General features: G+C 49.0%; 1 protein-coding gene across 1 annotated transcript in view; it reads right to left on the bottom strand.

Moving 5' to 3' along the window:
* Window positions 1-18,647, bottom strand: part of LOC144178522 (irregular chiasm C-roughest protein-like) — a 413,379-nt gene extending 394,732 nt beyond the window's left edge. Inside the window, exon 1 of the mRNA XM_077706443.1 lies at window positions 18,509-18,647. The gene's annotated coding sequence lies outside the window, so the exon portion shown is untranslated. The remainder of the gene's footprint in view (window positions 1-18,508) is intronic.
* Between the last annotated feature and the right edge of the window lie 3,702 nt (window positions 18,648-22,349).

The following is a 22,349-nucleotide window of genomic DNA, read 5'->3' as shown; positions in this document are numbered from 1 at the left end:
TCATCCTACCAAGCCAAATGCTATACGTAGCTTGGCAATAGGGGTAAATGACTTAAAACAGGCACGCTGCTGATAAATTATGCATTCTTGATAGTTTAATCCACGTACCCAAGATATTGATTGCAGCGATGTCGCTGAATTAGGAAATAAAAGGTCTTGAATACTATTCGTGCCGCTAGAACGTTTAGTGGGCACGTTCATAAACTGCAAAAAGGCCGTGCGAAGAGATAAGGGCACTAAAAAGCAGTGTGCGAAGGCGAACGCGGCATAAGCACTAGCAATTCGTCTGTGCACTGAACTTCTGCGGTGATAGTGGTGTCTCTGAGCGATATAGTCGTCTGCTACATCCTGCTATCGATTGAGAGAGAGAATAAACTCCGACGGCAGGTACTAACGAGTGGCCTAAAAACGCCCTAATGGTGATTTATTTCTCTTTATTCAGCGCTATTCTTCGGACATCTGTTGTCTTCGAGGTCATATCGTCGAATAATGGTTTGGTTAATAAGTTAACGATAGGCCCCCGCCACGTGTACCTTTGTGTTTCAGGGATACGTAATGTTCGGCAGAGAAGATTTCTGAGCGGGATATCTAATGGTGACGTATTCCTCATTATTCAGCGCTATTCTACAGACATCTGTTGTCTTCGAGATCAGATCGTCGAATAATGGTTTGGTTAATAAGTTAGCGATAGACCCCCGTCACGTGTACATTTGTGTTTCCGGGATACGTAATGTTCGGCAGAGAAGATTTCTGAGCGGGATATCTAATGGTGACGTATTCCTCATTATTCAGCGCTATTCTACAGACATCTGTTGTCTTCGAGATCAGATCGTCGAATAATGGTTTGGTTAATAAGTTAGCGATAGACCCCCGTCACGTGTACATTTGTGTTTCCGGGATACGTGATGTTCGGGAGAGATTTCTGAGCGGTATATCGAGCCATTCGGCCACGATTCAATACCCATTTCAACGTCCCTCTTTTCTGTAGGTTGTATGCCGGCGATGTCACCGACTTTATTTTTCACTACTGCGATAGTTCATTAGCCAGCAGCGCGCTCAAACCTGAACTTTAAGTGGAGCTGTCGAATGCGTAGTAAGCGTACGTATGGCAAGCCTACCGTGTAGTCCCGCTTTTATCTTAATGAATGTACCAGTAGAAGGGTTTATCAATGAAAAGTTTGTCATGACGCGAGTCGAACTGTGTAGGCTCGGATTTGCCTTATTAACGGTGTTTCTGGTGAAAATAGCGAGTACAACGCGAAAAATTCTCGCGAACCGTGAAGTCGATGCCTCTTTTTTTACTGAATTTAGCGAGTATCGCTTCATTTTCATTGCATCTGGCAGAACACACAATGATAGGATAAAGCGACTTTTTGCCTTTGTATTTGCGTAATCTGTATTCGTAGGTTCGATCGTGACTACAGGTTTGTCAAAGCAAAGAAAAAGGAGGACCGTGCGATAGGCAATACAGACTGATCAACTAGGAAGCCGAACAAAACTTGAGATTATTTCTGCGAAGTTAATTTTCGGCCGTCTTCACACTTAGCATTTAGTGTAGTCTTTGAGCTTTGCAACATATTTTGTACTGGATGAACTCAAATGTTTGTCTTTTTACCTCTCTGCGGTATTAATTGATTCCTAGCGCTGTAAACGACAACAAACAAAAGGATCTGAAGGATACATGGGTGTTACATTTAGCAAGGTATCAACTTTGTTTTCGGTGTCTCTTGAGAAGCCCGTGCCAGCCCTTTTCTTTTCTGCATAGCCCGCTATCCTTGGAGAATTGAAGTGGAAGGTAGCGGTGAATCAATATGCGCCGATTTTAACGGCATTCATTTATGTTCTATTCCTTGAATTAAACAGCAGTCGTTGCGATTCCCAATTTCAACATTACAACAGCGGAACACTGCTTCACGTGTTCCTGTTAGCGAATATTTGTTGTGATCAATCTCGTGACGAGAGTTTCAAACAGTCTCGTGCAATGAAAAAAAATGAGCGCGTATCTGCTCCTTTTTTTTTTCTTTTTTTTTATTAAAGGGCGCATATCGCCGGAGGCGCGACGCATTTTGCTAAATTTCCGAGACCAGAGGAAAGTCCAAATTTTATGGGCACCTGCACACTCTTCCCTCCCGGGCAACGAGGCAGCTCACAACACGGCTCGAGGACTCGCATGCCGAGCCACCGAGGAGCCTCCGCTGACGTCGGGAAGAGACCGCATGGTCTCATACAGGGAAATTACTAATCATTACAGATTCGAACGGGCCCGTTATCCTCCCGCTCATCCATCCCTAAACAAAAGGCAGTCGGTGGTCTGGCGTCTCCTCCAAACGAATACCTACCCAAACCCCGTGGCATACAGTCACTACTACCCTGGCCAATATTCAGGCATGTGCGCACTATGTAAGGACCGGGCGGACCTGTCACATATACTATGGGCTTGTCCTCAGGCAACCCAAGAAGGCCGTAAAATCGCGAATGACGAGCAGTGGGAGACCGTGCTGCTCAGCTCTGACCCAGACGACCAACTCTGGGCCGTCCAGTTGGCTGAAAACGCCGCCAGGGCCCAAGGGCTGCTGGCCGCCGTTTAGGAAGGAGGACTCCTTACAAACAACTGGACAAAAATAAAGTTGTCTCTCTCTCTCTCTCTCTCTCAAATGTCGACGAAAGACGATAGTTGACCGGTGCCCCTGCTATGTAAATGCCTCCCTTCTCTTTCCCGCCCACCTATCATGCTGTTCGTCTCCCGTCTCGTTCCTCCCAAGATAACACGGCAGAGGTTTGCTCAAGTAAATTTAAATTTACCGCTTCGAGTGCTCCAGGCCGGGTTCCTGGATTCCAGTGCTTCCGTACGGCGGACGCGCGTGATTCGAGGCACCCTACTAACATGTTTATAGAACCACGTTGCCCTGCTCCACGTGCATTCCAAGGGGAACGTGGAATCTGTCTAGTGGAACCTTTCGTTACTGTTGCCGTTTGATTTCTTCAAATTCCGCCAGGAGGCGATGGTTTTCTGCCGTTGATGTATATATAGTATTTCATTTGATATCGCAAAAACAAAGAATCCATGAATTTTTAATACAGGAACACTGCAAATATCACTTATATATTGATTTTCTGCCTCACATTGGCGTGATTTTTGTTCTTGTTCAACGATGTTGAGAAGTACGAAGATTGCCGTGCATCGGACTTAGACGTTTAGGTTTGGCTGTGGGTATATAGACTACTGCGCAGATTCTGTTTTCACTTTGGCCGCGTGGCTGAATCGAGTCCCAGACAGACAGACAGACAGACAGACAGACAGACAGACAGACAGACAGACAGACAGACAGACAGACAGACAGACAGACAGACAGACAGACAGACAGACAGACAGACAGACAGACAGACAGACAGACAGACAGACAGACAACACTCCACTGCTTACAAGACCCATTTACAGAACTATAAAAAATGTATGGGGAAGTGCCCATGAAAGAAACCGCCAGATGCGCTCTCCGGAAACCAGCCAAAGTCAGGTTTTCATTTGCTTAGGCCAGTGAAATGTTGCGGGAAGCGGGTGATGAATGAACATAGGCAGGTTTCTGATTAACAATAGAGGAATATTTCTCATGAAGGGCCTTTCCTCGCATTGTGATTAAGCGATCTGCAAACGGCGATAGAACACTGGCAAGACCAGCCGACGAAGACGTACTTTCTACAGCTCTGGAAAAAGCTGAACGTTGGTATTAGTGGCTTAGTGCTCGCTACGTTTTAACTCATTTTGTGTGCGACGGCCGACTACCGATCAAACAAGTCAGCGCAGACGTCCTTAAGCACGTTTTGATGGATATTGGTCGAACGTTTACAATGTATACGACCCCGTCCCTGCCGCACACACGCCAGAATTCATTGATGCCAGGGGAAGACCGGGAAAATCGGCAGTCAAATCGAGCCTCAGCCAACCATCACGAAGAACCGTTGAATATTGTTTACATTCATAAAGATATACTAAGAACCGTTGAATATCGGTAATCATTGGCAATCACCATTCGTGCATGTCATCTAAATGTTGGCAACTTCGCGCACACAATCACTCAAAGTTTCAAGGCTGCCGTTTTTCGTCGTCTGATATCGGTCCAATGCTTGGTGGTGCTTGGCCGGGAACCACCATTATTCACGCACGTTTGTAGCGAACATGTTTGTATTAAGTGTAATGTTCGTATTCAAAGACAACAACGCGCATACGCCGCAAATTTAAATTGTTCGGAATTTTTACTAGATGCAGTTGTCCTCGTTCCTTCTTATGAGCGTCGTTAAAGCGGTCACTGAAAGGAATATTGCACTTGACGCACAAACTTGACGAGCCGCAAACATAAGAGGCACCAAAGCTACCATTAAAGCGGAGCTTTAGTGCCCTCACTGATGCCGTGGTGCGCCAATACGCCCTGCAGGAAAGCCGTCTTTCTTTGACGATGATGACCAATGATGGTGGGTGAAGTGAAAGAAAAAAGGCTTCCCGTGGCCGGAATTTAAACTGGGTCCCTCGCGCTATGAGGCCGGCGTCTATCCGATTGCTCCATCTCGACATGGTCGAAGCAGGTGCCAAGCTGCTGGTACTGCGCTGTACACCCCAAACCCGACCGTTAGGCCTACGAAATGCACACCAAAGAGTTGCTGTGGGTATACTAGAAAAGTGGTGCGTACCCCCGGAGTAGCACATACACGCAGTGTGGGAACCAGACAATCCGTCTGAAGAAAACTTCGCGTTCAACCATCCTTGTTGTTAGACGGAGCGGTGCATGATTTTTATTGATTGATTGATTGTAGGGTTCAACGCGCCGACGCAACGCAGGCGATGAGGCACGCCGTAGTGGAGGGCTCCAGATTAATTTTGACCACCTGGGGATCTTGAACGTGCGCCGAAATCTCGAGCACACGGGCGTTTTTGCTTTTCGCTTCCATCAGAAAAGCGGCCACCGTGGGCGGGAATCGAACCCGCGACCTCGTGTTCAGCAGCGCAACGCCTTAGCCACTGAGCCACCGCGGCGGGTGCATGATTTTTATATGGAGTGGCGTAAATCTCCATGAGCCCCAAGTTGACCCCTGATTGACTATACCCCCCCCCCCCTTATTAGGGGAATTATGGGTATGCCTGCCGTCTGTCGACACTCAATTGAACTCACGGACAAGGCACCGGGATAATTAAACACATTACCTTATCTCCTAAAACTGTTAATATGATAAAAATTCTCGCTATGGCAAAAAAAAAGCCTCATGATATGAGAAAAACAGTTCAAGAATTTTGTCGAGCAGTTGCATTTTCATTTTTTGACCGATTGACGACGCGGAAAAAGGTGACGGCCAAACATAACAAAAGGGGGCGCGGTTGCTTGCAATATAACTATCCGAGGCGCAGCTTCACAGTTTGTACATATTGACTAAGCTGAAAGTACGGCGTATTTGGTTCTGCTTCGCCGTGTGCATCTGGTATTGTTTTAGTACGCAGCATTTAAGCGCACACTACTGTGATTGACGGCGTCGCCGGCCTCGTAACTGAGCGAACGAGGGGGACACCGGCGACAGAAGGAAAATGAAGGAGGAGAGTGTGGCGAAAGTGTGAGGGGGAGGGCAGTATGCCGAGGCGGCGCGAGACGCTACCCGGCGGCGACGCACTGCGGGATAACCGAAAGAACGAAGAAGCCACCGAATGTGAGCCCGCATGAAAGCGGACGATCAAAGTATGGCGGAACTGTGAAGGGAAGGGCAGTATGCCGATACCACGCCACGTAAGATCAGCACGCGCTGCGTGATGCACGTACATCGGTCCTTCCGCGTCCTCCTCGTAGCGAGGCTCATCCGAACCACGTGACATTTGCGCGGGAGGTTCAAACCCGATTTGCCAAAACATGCTCGGCGGCGGCGACGCGCTGCGAGATAACGGCAGAGTAGCGCGCGCCGCCGTGCGTTCGCTGATCACGCGGTCACTTCTTTAGACGCAGAAGCTATGCGCCCTGACCGAGAAGGTTGCAGTTCGCGCTGCGCACAAATTTCGCATTAGGGAGTGTAGTAATCGTCCGCCATTGTTTTCTCCTGCCATTACCTATTCGTTTATTCGTGTGTGAATACCCCCTGTATATAGCGGGGTTTACCTGACGTAAGGCGGAAGAGGAACACCTGCTTACGATGCTGTGAGCGCAGGTCGTATATGCTAGCTCAGACAACATTGCAGGTCAGGCAAATAGCGCCACTCGAAAGGAATTTCTGAAGCTGAAACTTTTGCTCCGCGTTCCAAGAACCCGTAGTTCGGGAACTTTCACTTCGCGGTAAAACCTTGTAAAATATGAGGCGGGTGACTGTGGCATAACATAGTCGAATTTTTGTCCATTTTTTCTTATCTCGCTAAGGCCTTCAGCGGGTACAGGAATTGAGCAGTGTGCAACAAGATCTCGATTTTAAATCTGCGACATGAACGCTTATCTCTCAACCTCCCCAGGACATTTTACGACTGAAATTCGAGAAGTTTGTCCCTTCGGTTGCGAGCTTCACTTCATTTCCAGACGGCGGCAGGCACAAACCGCCGCCTCTTCACTTCCACGTCCCAAACACGAAGAAAGTGAAACGGAGAGGTTCCAATGAAGTGAGTCTTAACGAGTGCGCGTCCGCTGTCATTAACAGCGCACCCGGGAGAGAAAAAGGGGCTCGGCTCGTTTGAAGCTGCCGACGTCGCCTCGCAGGTAGAGACAGCGAGCACAGCGCGCTGCCGCCAACTTTATCTCGAGCCTCCCGGAGCGTCTGAGCCGCGCAGCCGCCGGTGGAGACAGAGATAGGGTGTCAAATGACAATCCCTGGAGCCCGCGAAAAGGCTGCTCGCTCGCGAGCCTCGCAGCCGCTTTTCCTCGCGGTTCGCCAGTCGGCACGTTTTTCACGGTTTTCCGCCTCTTTGTGCCGCCGGCGGTGGTGGTGGCAGTGGCAACGGCAATGCATCACCCGCCTTCTCAGGCGTTGGAGACTCATTATTCAAGCACAAGCGCGACCACACTCGCGCGTGCGAGGAAAAATCCCGTCCTTTAGGCCTAGGTGAGAGAACGCGCATATGCGGCTTTCCAGCGCGGATCTGCAGGAGAGCTGGCGGTGTTCACAGACAGAGCGCGCGCACAGCAGGAGAAGAGACCACTTAATTAAAACTCAACGCGCCCGCTGGCGAGCGAACCGCCTCACGTGGCAGCCCCATACGCACAGAAATATACTATAGCATACGGCGCTGTACCTGCGCGCCCCCTCAAAACAACACGTCGGGAACGAACTTGTTACCCCTGAAAACGCGCCGAGAGATACACCGCCTTCGCCTACAGCAACGGGCGAGGTTTTTCCGAGGCACAATGCGTCGCGCCGACACAAACATTACTATAACGCTAGGCATGTTGCACATACTGTATTACCACAACGTAGCGCTTCAAACTAACTGCTCGCGGAGTTGGTGAAAAAGAGAAAACGGGTGAAGAAAACAGGGAGGAAGATGAGTAGGAGGAATAAACGTTTATTAAGTTCTGGATTGAGAGCAGGTAAGGGAGAAAGACGTTTCGAATTTGATGGCAGTAGGGTTTAGAAAAGATAAAACAGGTGAAGAAAACGGGGAGGAAGATGAAGAGGTGGTATAACGTTTATGAACTTCTGGATTAGGAGCAGTTAAGGGAGAGAGAGACGTTTCAAATTTGATGGCAGTAATTTTTAGCAGCTCTCACCTGGGTAAACTCGTTTTTTTTTTTTTTTCGCTCCCGTGTTCTTTTCCGCGAGTGTGTAGCAACAAAAGTGTGTGCGGTCGCTACGAAACGTCGTGACGCGCGTTTATTTGACGGCTGCGCTAATTGCGTGCGCACCCAAGAACGTATCGATTGGTTGGGAAACAAAAGGCGGACGAAGGGCCTGGAAAGGAACGCCCCGCATTCTTGCTCGTGTTTGCAAAAAGGCGTCGGAAGCGAGCGCTTATTAAAAGCCGCGGCGTTCCCCACGCGCTTCGAAACGAAGGCAGGTGAACGTCACGCAACAACATCGTCAGCCTGCATCGCCGCGTGTGTGTCAGTATCGACGGAAGGTAAAAGTGGTCGTGAAAAGTAACAAAGTGAACAAAAAAAAAACCGAGCTGCCGACCGAACATCACGCCTTTGTGTACGTATGCGTCGTTCTGCGAGGCTCAACCTGCACCAGGCCGCTATAGCATAAAAAGGAAGGACTCGTGAGTTGGGAACTGGATAGGAAGGGGAATTTTTTTTTCTCCAGGAAGTTTCAGAACAATGTTTCCCTTCTATCTGTAGAAAGCTTATCATACGAAATGTTTGGCGTTTGGCACCGTTTCACAACTGTTTCAAACCAGCGAATCATCGCGTGTTCACCTCGTGTCGTTTACTAGCTGCTCATGAATATAAAATTGAAAGCTTCCATATTGGGATAGATGGCGTTAATTCTGTCACGAAACCAATGCATTTTCCCCATAGGCCGGTTTGTAGACCGAAAAGCTCTGATAAGATCTCTCGACACACGGCGCGCGCTTGGAATAGGGGTACTATTGTGTCGTAACGGTTGCTCGAAAATCGCGGAAAAGTAATACACGCATTGATTATGAGGCAGGAGTGCAATACTATATACCTTTGTCCCATAAACCACGTATCAGTATAGATTTAGATCGTTCGTAGATGCGTTTACTTAGTGCACGAGAAATCGTCCCATAGGTTCGTTCTTAGCTTGCGATTTGTGTCCTTGAAACAAGCCTGACTATCGATTGGACGCACTTTCACCGAAGGTCGGACGCACTTTTAGCGAAGGTTTTACGCACTTTTGACGCAGTTTTGACGCGAGAAGGCTTTCGCTCTCCTCTCAACTCTCTTTAAGGAGGGATGGTAAATTTTTTAGGTTTTTCACCCATGTGAAACCGCCCCTCCAACGACCCACATGGGTGCGAGGTGGAACGACGAAAACGGCCATTCAATGCTCCTTCCATTAGCCTTACAACCGAATACGATGCTTCCCTTCAGTTCAGCGCAAAAAAGAAGAAAAAAAAAAAAGAAAACATTCCGGCAGGTGTACTTACCCCAGATGATTGTTTGGCCACCGGGTCAACTCAAGTGAAGGGGAAAAAAAGCAACGCGCTAGTACACCTGGTCCAGCGCAGACCTCTTAGTTTAAGCGTGAAACTTTCAGCTTATGAACACAGATGACGTGTGTTCTCATGTTTTAGCCGCGCTTTTACGTACTGCTTCGCACTTTTCTAAATTCGTCTTCTACATTAGTAACTAGAACGTTTGGTGGGTTTGCCTAAAAATATCGCTCCCTGATTTATCCACCCGCAATGTAAGGGAAAACAGCCGTGTGACAGTCTAACAGCGGGGCCACAGTGCTGGCTACGCCATCTACAATTCTGTGCATTTATGCTTGTGCTGCCGATGTATGGTAGGAGGTACTACGTACTACGTACAGCTAGCAACTTATCCGCAGAACATCTATACAGAGCCGGCATGTCTATCGACGAGTGTCTCTCCGGTCGATTCGAAGGAAAGGTACGGCGGGGCGCGCCCGGGCCCAGAAGAGAGGAGCCCAAACAACCGCGGGATATCTCCCCGCCTCGGAAACGTGTGCAGGACATAACGCGCTACGATAGAGATCACGCCCAAAACGACCTTTACCGAGGCGGCCGGCGATGAGCGCTCTCGGTCGGTAGACGACAAACTGGGACAATGGGGCTTGCACGCACGCACCGACATTCCTACAGATGTGCGAGACGATATGCATTTCGTGACCGGCGCTGTATCAGAGCAGCGACCGACGGACAAGATCGTCCCGTGTACACCGGCGCCCGTAGCTCTGTTGGCGCAGAGAGGAGCTGTGCGGAGGGGAGACAAAGGGGAGAAGAGAGAGGGATGGACAAGAACGCCTTCTCGGACAGCTGGCGCGGGGATCTCAACTCGCGGACGCCGGGCATGCGGCAGGGAGCAGCGGCGGCCAAAGAGACAATGTCGTGATACCCCCAAGGGAGGGGCGCTTCTCCGAGGCGGGAGAGATTGGGGCGGCATTAGCCGCAGCGGCTCGCCGTGTTTGTGCGGTAATAACTCAGTCTCGCCAAGCACGAGGCCCGCGAGGGAGAAAAAACAAATGACGCGCGCGATTTCTTTGACGAGTGCGAGGCATGCCGCAACGACCCAACCTGTCTCCCCCTCTTTCTCCCCCTTCGGCGTCGCAGCATCACAAAAATGCCGTCTCTCGGAGGCGCGTACACTCGCGCACGCGCGGGGCGGCGGGGACCGCAGGGTAATTGCGAGGCTAGTCCCGGGAGCTCGGCTCGTAAATCATAAGGCTTCTGTTTCCCTTTGCGGCGACGAGCAGGCCGCGAGAGCTGGTCGTGACCGTAGAGTTTGCGCCTCGGCGATGAGAAGTCAGCGGGATGAATCCCCGTCGCCCTCGAACCCCGCGCGTGCGCTGATGGTGCGGGCACTTAGGTGTGAGGTCTTGTCTTGCTCGAGGGTATGTCGACAAGACTAAGTGTGCTCGCGAACAGCACACAGGATTGCGAACACCGCTGCCGGTCAGTGAGTTTTTTTAACTTTAATATCAAAAATATGTCCACGGAAGCGGCATGAATCTTGAATTATAGCGGTTCTCTCAGAAAAAAAAAATGGCAACAATCATGTAGGCGAAAGTATTAATATATATTTATACTTCGTCTTCATGCTCGCAATGATGGAAGGCACATAGACGCCGTTAGGGGTTTTTCGGACCACAAGAAACCATGAAGCACGAAAATCACAAACAGCAATTTGGACTTCAACCCTTGAAACCACACATTACTGGACAATAAATGTGACGAATTAAATGTCATACATCTAATTTTTGTCCAAAAGATCTAGGAGAGAGAAGGTAATGCCTTGCGAGGGAAAACACATTTGCTGTAGTTAAACGTGGTTAAACCAAGTTTGTCGAGCGATTCGCTTTTCGCGCCGACAGCGAGCAGCGACTGTGCGCGCAATTGCACCCAAAGACAAAACACAGACGCTGCTCGGAACAGCCATCGGTCTCGGCGCGACCGCGCGGTGAGCTTGGATGCGGGAAGCACCTCCTTGCATCATTTCCTGACGTCATGCGCCTTTACTCTTTCTCCCTTCCCCCTCTCCGCACCTTCTCCCTTGGAACGAAGCAGCGACGGTTTCACTGCGCAACCGCACGAGGCGCCAGCTTGACCTTGGCTGAGCTCGAAGGTCAGATTGACGCTATGAGGAACGAGCCGTTTTCTGGGTTTATACATGGAGTAGTAGAGCTTTCGCTCTGAAAAGTTGAGGTGGACGCACCTTCATGTCGTGGCCTCCGCGCAAGAAATAACCTGGATCCTCAGCGCCGCCTGCGCCAACAGCCGGCATGCAAATCCCAAGACCAGGTTTTCTGACTCAGCGGGTCGAGGCAAGTTGCTCGCAGTAAACACGCAAAACTAAGCCTTGTAGGTGCCGGCATGTTTTACCCTCTTCTAGATTACGACAGCTATAGCTCGAAGGCAGGCACCGCGGCCAGTGCACAACCTTACTGCCGTTTTCACTACGCGACCAGAAGCTCATCGGCAAACCAAACAAGGGCACCGATGAAGAGCTATGAAATGAAAAAGACGCGTACTGCGACTGACGTTATTAACGACTTGCGATATATGTGATTATGATCTACCCTTTTCCTAGTTGGTGGGCAAGCGAAATCTTCCCCGTGCGAGCCACTGAAGTCAAGTTTAACAGTAAGATGCGTGAACTCGGTAGCGCGTCTTAAGCAATGCGAACTGATAGTCTATGCACAGCCGCGTTCGAATTCAGTTAGCGTCCTTCCAGCGAAAACAAGAAAAAATGGCTGTGCGAGTGGCAAAGCAGGTTTCGCAAGGGTCGTTTCAAGTTTTCGTTTATCCCCGTACGGCGTCCACGCTGAACGCGACAGCACGTTTAATAAATACGGATAAGTGTCACGCGATCGCTCCTTATGTAGTGGGAGAAACTTACAGTCAGACCGCGCGACACTTTTTCCGATTAGAAGGGCCGTCACGCAGCTTAGCACCCCTTTTTTTTCTTTCCTTTTTTTTTTCTTCATTTGGGGGTGGTCGTGGAGACGAAACAAATCGTTTGACGGTGGTTGTGCCTGTTCGATCTTAGCCGCCAGAAATATCAGGAACCCATTATTAATACTAATCGATACTGAGAATAGCCGCATATTGCAACAGCAATGAGAAGTATACGTACCAGAAGGCCCGGCCGGGAATTACTGGATTACAAGAGTCAGAGCAATAACGCGGATGTAGATTCTACAGCGTGAACTAAAGATTCATACGTTGCTTTCACGGTATGAAATACGAAACCGGCTCTTACCATTTATCCTGCCGCCCTTGATCACAGTACATTTATACTTTATCATATTTTGGTTAAATTTAACACACATTCGCAGGGGCTTACAGGGTGAAGCATGAACGAAATTGGCAAGTGCAAAAATTTCCTTGTATAAACAAATGCCACAAAGAGCTGAAAGAATAATGACGAATAATCATCGGGCGCTGAATGTCCCAAGTCTCTCCGAGGGACTTCCCGTGTCCCGTGTACCTCGTGTCACCGTTATTCCAAGTCTCCCAAACTTTATTATCTATATCATAGCTCCATCTGATATATCGTGCCTACTGGGATTCTTTTTCCATCCCTCATTAAGCCCGCACTGTTAGTCGTGTTGTGTACCTTTTGGCTATCCTTCGCAATATATGCTGTGTCCTGTTCTATTCCTACATAATAATTTGAGCTAGATTACCTTCCTTTTCCCTTTGCTCTTTAATCCCCGTTGCGCGATGTATAGGCCTGAGTGTAAAACAAGCATTGAAGGAGTGTGGTAATGCCTAACATCTTTCTTTCATGGACTTCTTGGATTGGTCGGTCTTCTTCTAAGGTTCTTCGTAAGGCTCCATGTTGCTGCTCCGCCAGTGGACACACTAGAGAAGAACAAAGAACACCTTGTTCGAATTTCGCTCACGTAGAGAACGGGAAAGAAATCTCTGAGAACACTAAAGCTTTGGTAGCAATTGAACTTGGAACGATTTCAGAATTGAGGCTGTTCTACAACTAGCAAGGTAGCGTACTGTGTTGTCGAACACTAAAACCCCTTCATTTTCAGGCTTGTTCCCCCCTTTCTTTTCTTTTCTTTCTTTTTTTTACGCACTTAGTTTAAGTCGGTAGGTATCTTCAAGGACGCAAGAAAATCCGGTTTCTTTATGGCGCCCTTAAAACGTCGCGACAACCAAGGTAACCGGAATAGGTTTCCTCACTTACAATAATATGGGTAATTAAAGGGAACCATGGGCTTAGCCTAATCGAATGTTCTACAGTCAATAGTTGTTTGGTGTTTGATATAGTTTTCTGCTTTTATATTCTTCGTTCATTATCTGTTTTTGTTTCTTTGATTTCCAGTAAACAGCAAAAGAACGACTCGTTTTCAGCGCCAACTGTAAGGTCCGTTATTCCTTCACTCGTTAACAGGGATTAATACACCCCCACCCTCAACACCCCACAAAAGGATTTCAACCCCCTCTAAAAAAATTCTACAACCACGAGCGCCCTGCCAAGGGATTTACCTCCCCTCTACTCCCCCAACATGCCCCCAATGCCCTCCTAGGACTTCGACACACCCCCAAAATCGAAATGCTGGATAAACCCCTGCATGGCGTTCTGGCATACGTCGAATTGAGTATCTATAGCGCAGTTGGTTTTACCCTGTACGTGAGCAAGTAGATTGATTAACACTTACCCACAGACAGCGATAGCCAAGGAAGGATAAAACAGCTAAACAGTAAGTACAACAGGCGCAAAAGAGAGAGAGAGAGAATAGTCTTTAATGATACTGGTGAGGTTAGCCTGGCCAAGGCGCCTAGCTTGCTACACCAGATGTAAAAAAAAAAAGAAATCGAGGAAGAGATGATGATAATGACTGTGATGAAGATGACGCGCTCATTAAGAGAGTCCTGTTTAAAAAGTCTGATCTAGTCCTGTGCTTCGCAGGAAAGACAGTAGAGCTTTTGTCGCTCGAGATGCTCGTTTAGAGTTCGTCCAAGGGCCTAGCACGTCACTGAGAGTTAGGCCTCTAGACAGCGGAAGACCCAAGGACACTAAAAGGGACGTTCTGGCGGCTCTATACTGCGTACACTCACATAGCACGTGGTTCAAGTCCTCGCGCACGTCACAAAGAGTGCACAAGGGGGAAGCGGCCTGTTTCGTCTTGAATCGAAAGTAATTGGTGTAAGCGACATTTAGCCGCACACGGTGAAGAACCGCTTCGTCATGCTTGGAAAGTCCTTCAGGCATCCTAAAGGTCCCGTGCGGGTCTATGGAGTGAAGCGGCGCGTAATTATGCGGCGCAACAGCCCACATGGATCGCTGAAATCTCCAGGCAGCCTTGGACGCGAGGGCAGAAGCATCTTTTCTGGAGAACGGTATCGGTATCACTGGCCCGTGCAGATCATGCGCTATCGATGCCGCAGTGTCCGCCTTGACGTTTCCAGTTATACCGCAGTGGGCAGGAATCCACTGAAGCTCTACATGATGGTGTGCATTTAGAGCTTGTAAGTGCAATCAATGCATGGATGTCTAAAACAAGCTGTTCTTTCGGGTACGATTTTAAGCACTGAAGGGCCGCCCGAGAATCCGTGAAGATTGCCCACTGACGTGCTGGTTGCTCGATGATGTAGGCGAAAGCAGCCCGCAGAGCGGCAAGTTCGGTGACCATGGATGTCGTCCTGTGGCTAAGCGTTGCGCTGAAGGCGGTACAGGAGGACGGGAACCAGATTCCTATAGCCGATGAGCTAGCTGTCACAGACCCATCCGTGTATAGATGGGTGTGGGCCCTGTATTTTTGGAACAGCAGTTCCAAGGCGAAGAACTTTAAGGCAGGGGTGGCGATATCCTGTTTGCGGGTAATGCCGGGCACTCCAGTTGTAATTTGCAGACGCGGGTACATCCAAGGCGGTTGTAGCGACGGAGAAGGGTGCTGGAAATGCAGAGGCAGAAGGTCTCGCACTTCAGTGGCTGAGCTGAGTGCTAATGGGTGACCTTGCTGCCGTGCTGCAAATCTCAATTGAGCCCGAAGTACCTCCTGCGTGCCAAGAGCAAGTGGTGCCATTCGTCGACACTCCACCATAGTTCCCACCGTGGATGTGGTCTTCGGAACTCCAATGCACACCCTCAGGACCTGCGCTTGCATACTTTGCAGGGCTCTGGCATTTCCTTTTGAGAGGGGGAGAAGAACAGGAAGGCTGTAGCGTAACAATCCTACGCACATGACGTCATACAGCCGAAGAAGAGACTGGACGTTGCATCCGCCGGCGTTGCTAGATAACATGCGGAAAATGTTGACGAAGGACGCAAGCTTGTCTTTTATATAGCGGACGTGTTTTGACCAAGTCAGAGACCTGTCAAATGTCACACCCAAAAACTTATGGTGCGGAACATAGGGGATAGTGCAGCCTGCAACGGTGAGTCCATAATTTGATACATCACGCTTTGTGAAAGCGATGGCAGCGCACTTGCCAGCTGATATATCTAGGCCTCGGGTTCCTAGAAACGCCGCAATGGAATTGATTGCCCGTTGCAGTCTCGCACGCAGTACCCGCCTGTTGCGTCCAGCACTCCATATGCAGATGTCATACGCGTACAAGGATATTTCCCCTGACTGCGGTAAGCACTTCTCTATGCCCATCATAGTGATGTTGAAAAGCGTTGGACTGAGGACACCACCTTGGGGAACACCACGGGTCACTCTGTATAGCGGTGTGTGTAACAGGCGCAAGTACAACAAGTACAACAAGCAAGTAACCACAACAAGCACAATTGACATTTGTAACTTGTTGACAGGCCGACAGACCGACAGATCGACCAACCGCCCAATGGGGTCTACGAACTAACTACCAGAATAAATAAATATTAATTAATTAATTAATTAAATAGATTGGCCGCGTATCTGCTCCTTTCATCGCAAATGCCGACAAAAGACGATAGTCATTCGTCGACATTTGCCAAGTAAATGCCTCCCTTTGCTTTCCCGCCCACTGTCTTGCTGTTCCTCTTCCGTCGCGTTCCTCCCAAGGGAAAGAGGCTGGAGGTTTTCTCAGGTCAATTTAAATTTACCGCGTTCCACTGTCCTCGCTGCCAGCGCTGCCGTACGGCGGATACGCGCGTGAATCGAGGCATCCTACTTCACCGTTTATAGAACCACGTTGCCCTACTCCACGGGCGTTCCCTGCGGGACCTGGAACCTATCCAGTGAAACCTTTCGTAACTGTTGCTTCTTGATTTCTTCAAATGCCACTAGACTCCATAATGGCGCTGGCGACAGCAGGCGATGGAGTGAATTCTTTTTCTGCAGTGGATGTAGTATTTCATATAGCAAAAATCAAATAAATGTTTTTATTAAGGAACAATGTAGATATCACCTATGTATTGATTATCTCCATTATTTGCTTAAAGTCTTGTTCTTGTTCAGCAATGTTGACAAGAATGAGCATTAAAACCGGGCTTAGGCGTTTACATTTGGCTGTGGGTATATAAGACTATTGTGCAGCTCTTGTTTCACTTTGGCCGGCTGGCTGAATTGAGTCACCGACAGACAGACAGACAGACCAAAATTTCTGCGTTTGAGTAGCTCAAGAAAGACTGTAGTGTTTAAAAATAAATGAATAAAGCAACCAAGCAAGCAATTATCGGGATCAATCAATTATCGCAATTAATCAATCCGTCAATCGTAATTGGTTTCGCTCAAGCAAACAGTTTAATCAATATAATCGCCTAGATGTCGACTACACTAGCTGCGCGATCATGTGATCGTCAGGAGGAGGAGTAAACATGTAATTGAGCAGTCAATGTTGTTGGGTTGACCGCCAGGTAAGGGACCTCCTTTGTCCAGGTAGCCCTGGGTCTTGGCAGCCCGTTCCACCCGTTCTCGCAGGTGTTGTTGGTGATCCGGGTTGGAGCTGGTCTACCAACGCTCCGCTCCCACTGCTCAAATAGGAGTTGGGAACTTGGGATTTTGGGCAATGTAGAATGTCTGGTGGCACTCCCACACCATGTGATGGAGAGGGCATTGCATTATGCAGAATTCACAATTGTATGTGTATAACTTCGGATGTATTGAGTGTAGTAACGCAACATGTACAAATGTGTTCGTGTGTAGCTGTCGGTAGATGACCATGTCTTCTAGAGGCACGTTGAGATGTGGAGCCGGAAGGGCTCTATCAAAGACGTGGCGCCAGACGCCACGTCTGCGCAGCCGACGTGTTTTAATACCACACACAATATCGGATTGCCCTGTCTTCAACAACACTACATAGCGCTGGCAGGCGGACGATTTTTATTGCATAGAAATTATTCGCTGCTGACAACCCAGACGTATTTTCGCGTGTCGCACTGTCGTCTTGTCCTATTCTGGTCGTGTGTCGTATTCCTGTACTGATTTTGATGCTCCTTCGTGCCGAATTCTTGTCTTGTCGTCATCCTGATGTTCCATCAGCAGTTGCACATAGTTTGACCGTCATTGATCCATTGTGAAGAGTAGCGTAAATGGCAGTTCTGATGTTACTACTGGAATGTTTGTGCTTGAGAAATTTGAAACTGTCGTTACGATATAAATTTGTGTCGTAACAACAGATGGCTTTGTCGTAACAACCACGCCTTTGTTGTCACAACAAAGTTTTTTTGACGTACGACAGGAATTCTTGTTAGGTTTCTGCGGTATTCTCATTGTGATTTAAGACTTAGAATCATGACACTTCCTTTAACAATGCTCTCGAATGCCACAAACGCTATACAGTTAACTACTACAATCGGTACGCGAGGTAAAACGGAAGACACTGATTTAGCGAAACTAGAAGGAGAAAATGCAGAGGTGATTCAAAGTGAGACCGGCTGCTCACCGAGGAATGGCACAATCTCTAGCGTGAATCTTGTTTTTATTAATAAGCTGCTTATTATGCACGCGGTCAGGTGTTAATGCTGTGGTTCCAGCAAAGTCCTCCTCACACGGTCAAGAAGCTCTCCGAAGAATGTCATCGTGCAAGTGAGCACGCCATCCACACTACCAGCCGTCTCAAAACGCTGGACAATGGGAAGGCGAGACGAAATCCAAAGGCCGGAAAAAGATCGTTGTCCAGCACACTGAATGAAACGCCCGCGCACGCAATTTATAAAAATATGGGCAATCAGCGAGACGGAGGGCGAAAGCCCGCCACGCAGCACACACACACGACCAGTGCTATCCGTGCCGGGACGCTTAAACAAAAGCGCCCGCTGCTTCATTCATTATCGCCCGTTGGGAAGCAACGCCGCGTACACGCGGGGGATTACGAAGCGAACGCTTTCACGCACCCACGCCCGGCCTGGCAGGTATCGCACGCCCAAGAGGTCTTCCATCACCGCGCCGAGGCCCGGTCACTGCCGCGGTTGCTCCTTTCGCACTGAGGGCGCCACGAACAACCAACCGCGCTCCTTCTCACCTCCTCAGTCGCGATGTGCCGAAGAAAACAAAGCGTGGCGGCCTCGGAAACGACGCCAGAAGCACATATGGCAGGCGTAGCCGAGATGCTACTTGGGCATTCCGTCGCCGAACTCGCATAGCCGTCGGGATATCGCCGCCGCCGCAGCCGCTATATGGCAGCGATAAAACAGAGCTGGCACCGGCGGCGTTCGGGAGTGAGAGGAGGCCCTGAATTATCGATAGCGGGTACGTGTAACTTCCTCTCCCCCCGCCACGTTTACGTCCCGAAGATGTCTTTAATTGGCCGATCGTCAGAAATAGAGAGAAGCGGCGAATGCCAGTTGCGGGGTGTATCTTCTTCCTCGCATACAGCGGGCACGCAACAACATTCGCTTTACGAGATTCCGAGAAACGGAGTGAAATCCTCGGGACACTTACTCCCGGGCGCTCTAAATACTGGATATCGCGACGTCGGCGGAATCACCATTACTTGTGCGTTTCTTCGGCAGTTCCATCACCCCTGATGAAGCTTTATTCGACTATCAGACGATACTTTCGTGTAGAAGTTCGGCATTTCAAAGTTTCCTTCTTTTGTGGTTATATATTGACAAGTTTATCTTCACTTCGGCGCACGCGCAAAAGCACTGAGCGCAACTAAATAATAGGGACAACGAAAAGAGAAGCTTAAGATGAGAATGTGCTAAGAAGTTTAGGACTGTATAGCATGGTTTTAGCCACTTTTCTATCGTTACGCAAATGATAATTACCTAAACGTATATACACATCAATGTTTACGGTATTGTGCCTCATACAACTTATTTTGATTCATATACTGATACAACAGTAAATGCTGGACGTTTGATGCTCCACACATAGTAAACGTGTCAATACTGAAATGTTAACATCTGAACATTGATATACCGTCGCCATGATTATTCAAAGAGCCGATTAACTTCGAAATGGGCGCCATCAGAATGAATAACATGTGAACCATTTTAAAAATAAATCTCTCGCATATCCTACGCGACATCGACCGCGTACGCACTCTGATTAAACCTGTCTGCGTTGCTCCTAATATGCAAGGAAGCGCTTGTTTGGAGATGTTTAGGGGTTCACCGGCCCTCCAGGCTAGATGCGTACGATCAGGTTGGCAGCAAGCGGGCTTCTCCGCAGGTGACTTTACTACTGGAGGAGTGAGCGGGAGGGCTGTCGAGTAGGCACGACCAGCAACCAACAGCCATCGACCAGCCAACTACCGACAACCGAGCGATAAACGGTTATTTAATGGGTACCTATGGACAATCAGAGTTTGTAGAGGGGTACCCCTGAAAGTACTTCACTCCTACCACGTATAATGATCACGCGAAGGTTGATAGGGTTCTCACCAAGAAGGACATGTCTGGAAATCCGATTGTAGCGTTTAGATGGGAGAAAATATTACACATATTTGCCAAATTAATATGAAGTGAAAGGTCATGACCACAACTTTAATGCTCCCCCAAGAACGGAGGAAGGATGTAGAAGGAACGCAGGAAAGTTAATATGGCTAGAACCTAGTCTGCTATCCTGCGCGTGGAAAAGGTAATATAGGCAAAACAGAGAAAGGAAAGAATGAAGAAAAGTTGGAGCAGACAGGTATGGCCAGCCCTGAAGCACTTAACTTTTAAGTTCAGTGTTCGCTACTGGAGGCCTTCAGTCTATAGCCTGGTGTTTGAGTTCGTCGTCCGTAGAAAGCGTAGGGGTTCCTTAGTCGCCTTCTGAGCGGATTACAGAAAAGGCCGGTAACACAGAACCTTCTCCTCCGAAAATGGCCGCCGAGAGTCCAGGTTCCTCACTGCTGACGACAACTTCTTTCTTTCAGGCGAGTAGCGTGGGCACTCGCATTAAACGCGGCGTATTGCCTCCGGCGGGCCGCTCGTTTCGCAGCTTTTTAGCTTTTCTACCATGCAAGCTATTGTCATTCACCACAACCAAACGACACGATTTCCATCATCTTATACTATCACCTCTATATCAATCATCACACCTGTCGCTCGATCTATATACTCTTTCGTCCCTTCCCCCACCCTCACACAGAGTAGCAGGTCACAGACTATACGATGAGGCTGACCTCTCTGTGTTTTCCTTCCATTGAATAAATCACTCTCTCCCTCATCATCCGAACATCCGCCTATACTACCCTTGCGGCTACTCAACGCTGCACAACAACAGGAAGCGGCACATTCGCACTCCGTTAACGTGGAAGCGCGCCGTAAAGCACAACGAAGCGGCTAACGAGGCACGCTTCGCGAAAGACGGGGCCGCGCCTATCTCTATAGAAAACGCATCTTACGAGTGGCCGTTGAAAGCGACCTTGCCCAAATAAACAGCAAGGCCTTTCAAGCGGCTGCGCACAGCAGATTTAATTGGGCGTCGCACGCGGTGCGAACGAAGCGCGGACGCTTCTCGAACCGGCGAAAAGACAACGAGGAAGAGTTGGCCGTAACGGCGGCCCGCAGCGATACGAGCGAAGCAGATGCGCCGAAGGTCCTTCCCACGCCTCTGCATGTAGGCCAGTGGACTTAACGATTCGCCTCCAGCGCCAGACTTGCTGCACTTGGCCGAGAGTCAAAGGTTGGGTCGAGAGGCGGCGGGATGAACGCGCAGTGAGGTGCGCGGGTGTGCGCTGTTCCTTCCAGTGCAGCGTTGTTCGCTTCTTTGTCCCAAGAGAGTGGGCATATCTCGGCGAGATGCTTGGTATGTGCAGCTGTCATAGCTGTAGCTGTCCGTAGCCATCCCGTGACAATATACATGAAAGAGTATAAGAGCTAGACATCGCAAGGCAGCTGATCTTTTAGGGGCGAAGCACCATAAGGCCCAGGCTTGTCCGCCCGGCGGCCGGCGTCCGTGCTCACGGCACAGCACCGTGTAAATCGAATCATCTGTGAACAAAAGGTTCACGAAAGGTTAACAAGAGCAAAATAAAAGGTTCACAAAAGGTTAGAGAGAGAGAGAGAGAGAGAGAGAGATAAAGAGAGAGAGAGAGAGAGAGAGAGAGAGAGAGAGAGAGAGAGAGAGAGAGAGAGAGAGAGAGAGAGAGAGAGAGAGAGAGAGAGAGAGAGAGAGAGAGAGAGAGAGAGACGCACAGCACCGCGTAAATCAAAACATCTGTGAACAAAAGGTTCACAAAAGGTTCACAAGAACAAAATAAAAGGTTCACAAAAGGTTAGAGAGAGAGAGAGAGAGCAAGAGAGCGCTCCTGGAGAGCCGTGCTGCGCATGCGCGAGGAGAATTGGATTGAATTGGATGTGGATTTGGATCGGATTTGGATTCGGATTGAATTGGGTTGAAATGGATTACATTGGATTAAATTGAATTGTATTGGATTAAATCGCATTGGAAATTGTTTTAGCAGCAGTAAGCACTCTGACGGGTGATTTACGGTATGAACGATCCCCAGTGCTTCGCCCACTCGTCATGATTCACTTCGTGGAGATGCGTGAATTTTTTTTTTTCTGTATGTCATCGCTGAGATACGGCCCTTTTGTGATCTACTACATAAGGCTTCAAAAGCACGGAAAACTCCACTGGACATTTATGTCATTTGGACACCAGGTCACGACTCCTTAGAGGGTAATGAAGCGGCAGATACCGCAGCCCGAGGCCACTCACACCGGGCTTCAACCCTCATAGGCACTCACCACACTGCCGACAACCACCCGTCCATCCCCAAGCGCAGCAGAGACATATTAGAGCACTACAGGTTATCAAGAAGACGATACCCGCCACCCCACCCGAAGCTAACCAAAGAAGAAGCCACACAATTCCGGAGACTGCAGACAAATTCATTTCCGCACGCCACACAGCTGTCCAAAATACAC

Source organism: Haemaphysalis longicornis, unplaced genomic scaffold (genome assembly GCF_048455015.1).
Source record: "Haemaphysalis longicornis isolate Haplotype H1 unplaced genomic scaffold, Haemaphysalis longicornis Haplotype H1 scaffold_4, whole genome shotgun sequence".
NCBI classification, from domain to species: domain Eukaryota; kingdom Metazoa; phylum Arthropoda; class Arachnida; order Ixodida; family Ixodidae; genus Haemaphysalis; species Haemaphysalis longicornis.
This window is presented reverse-complemented; position numbering and strand designations above follow the sequence as displayed.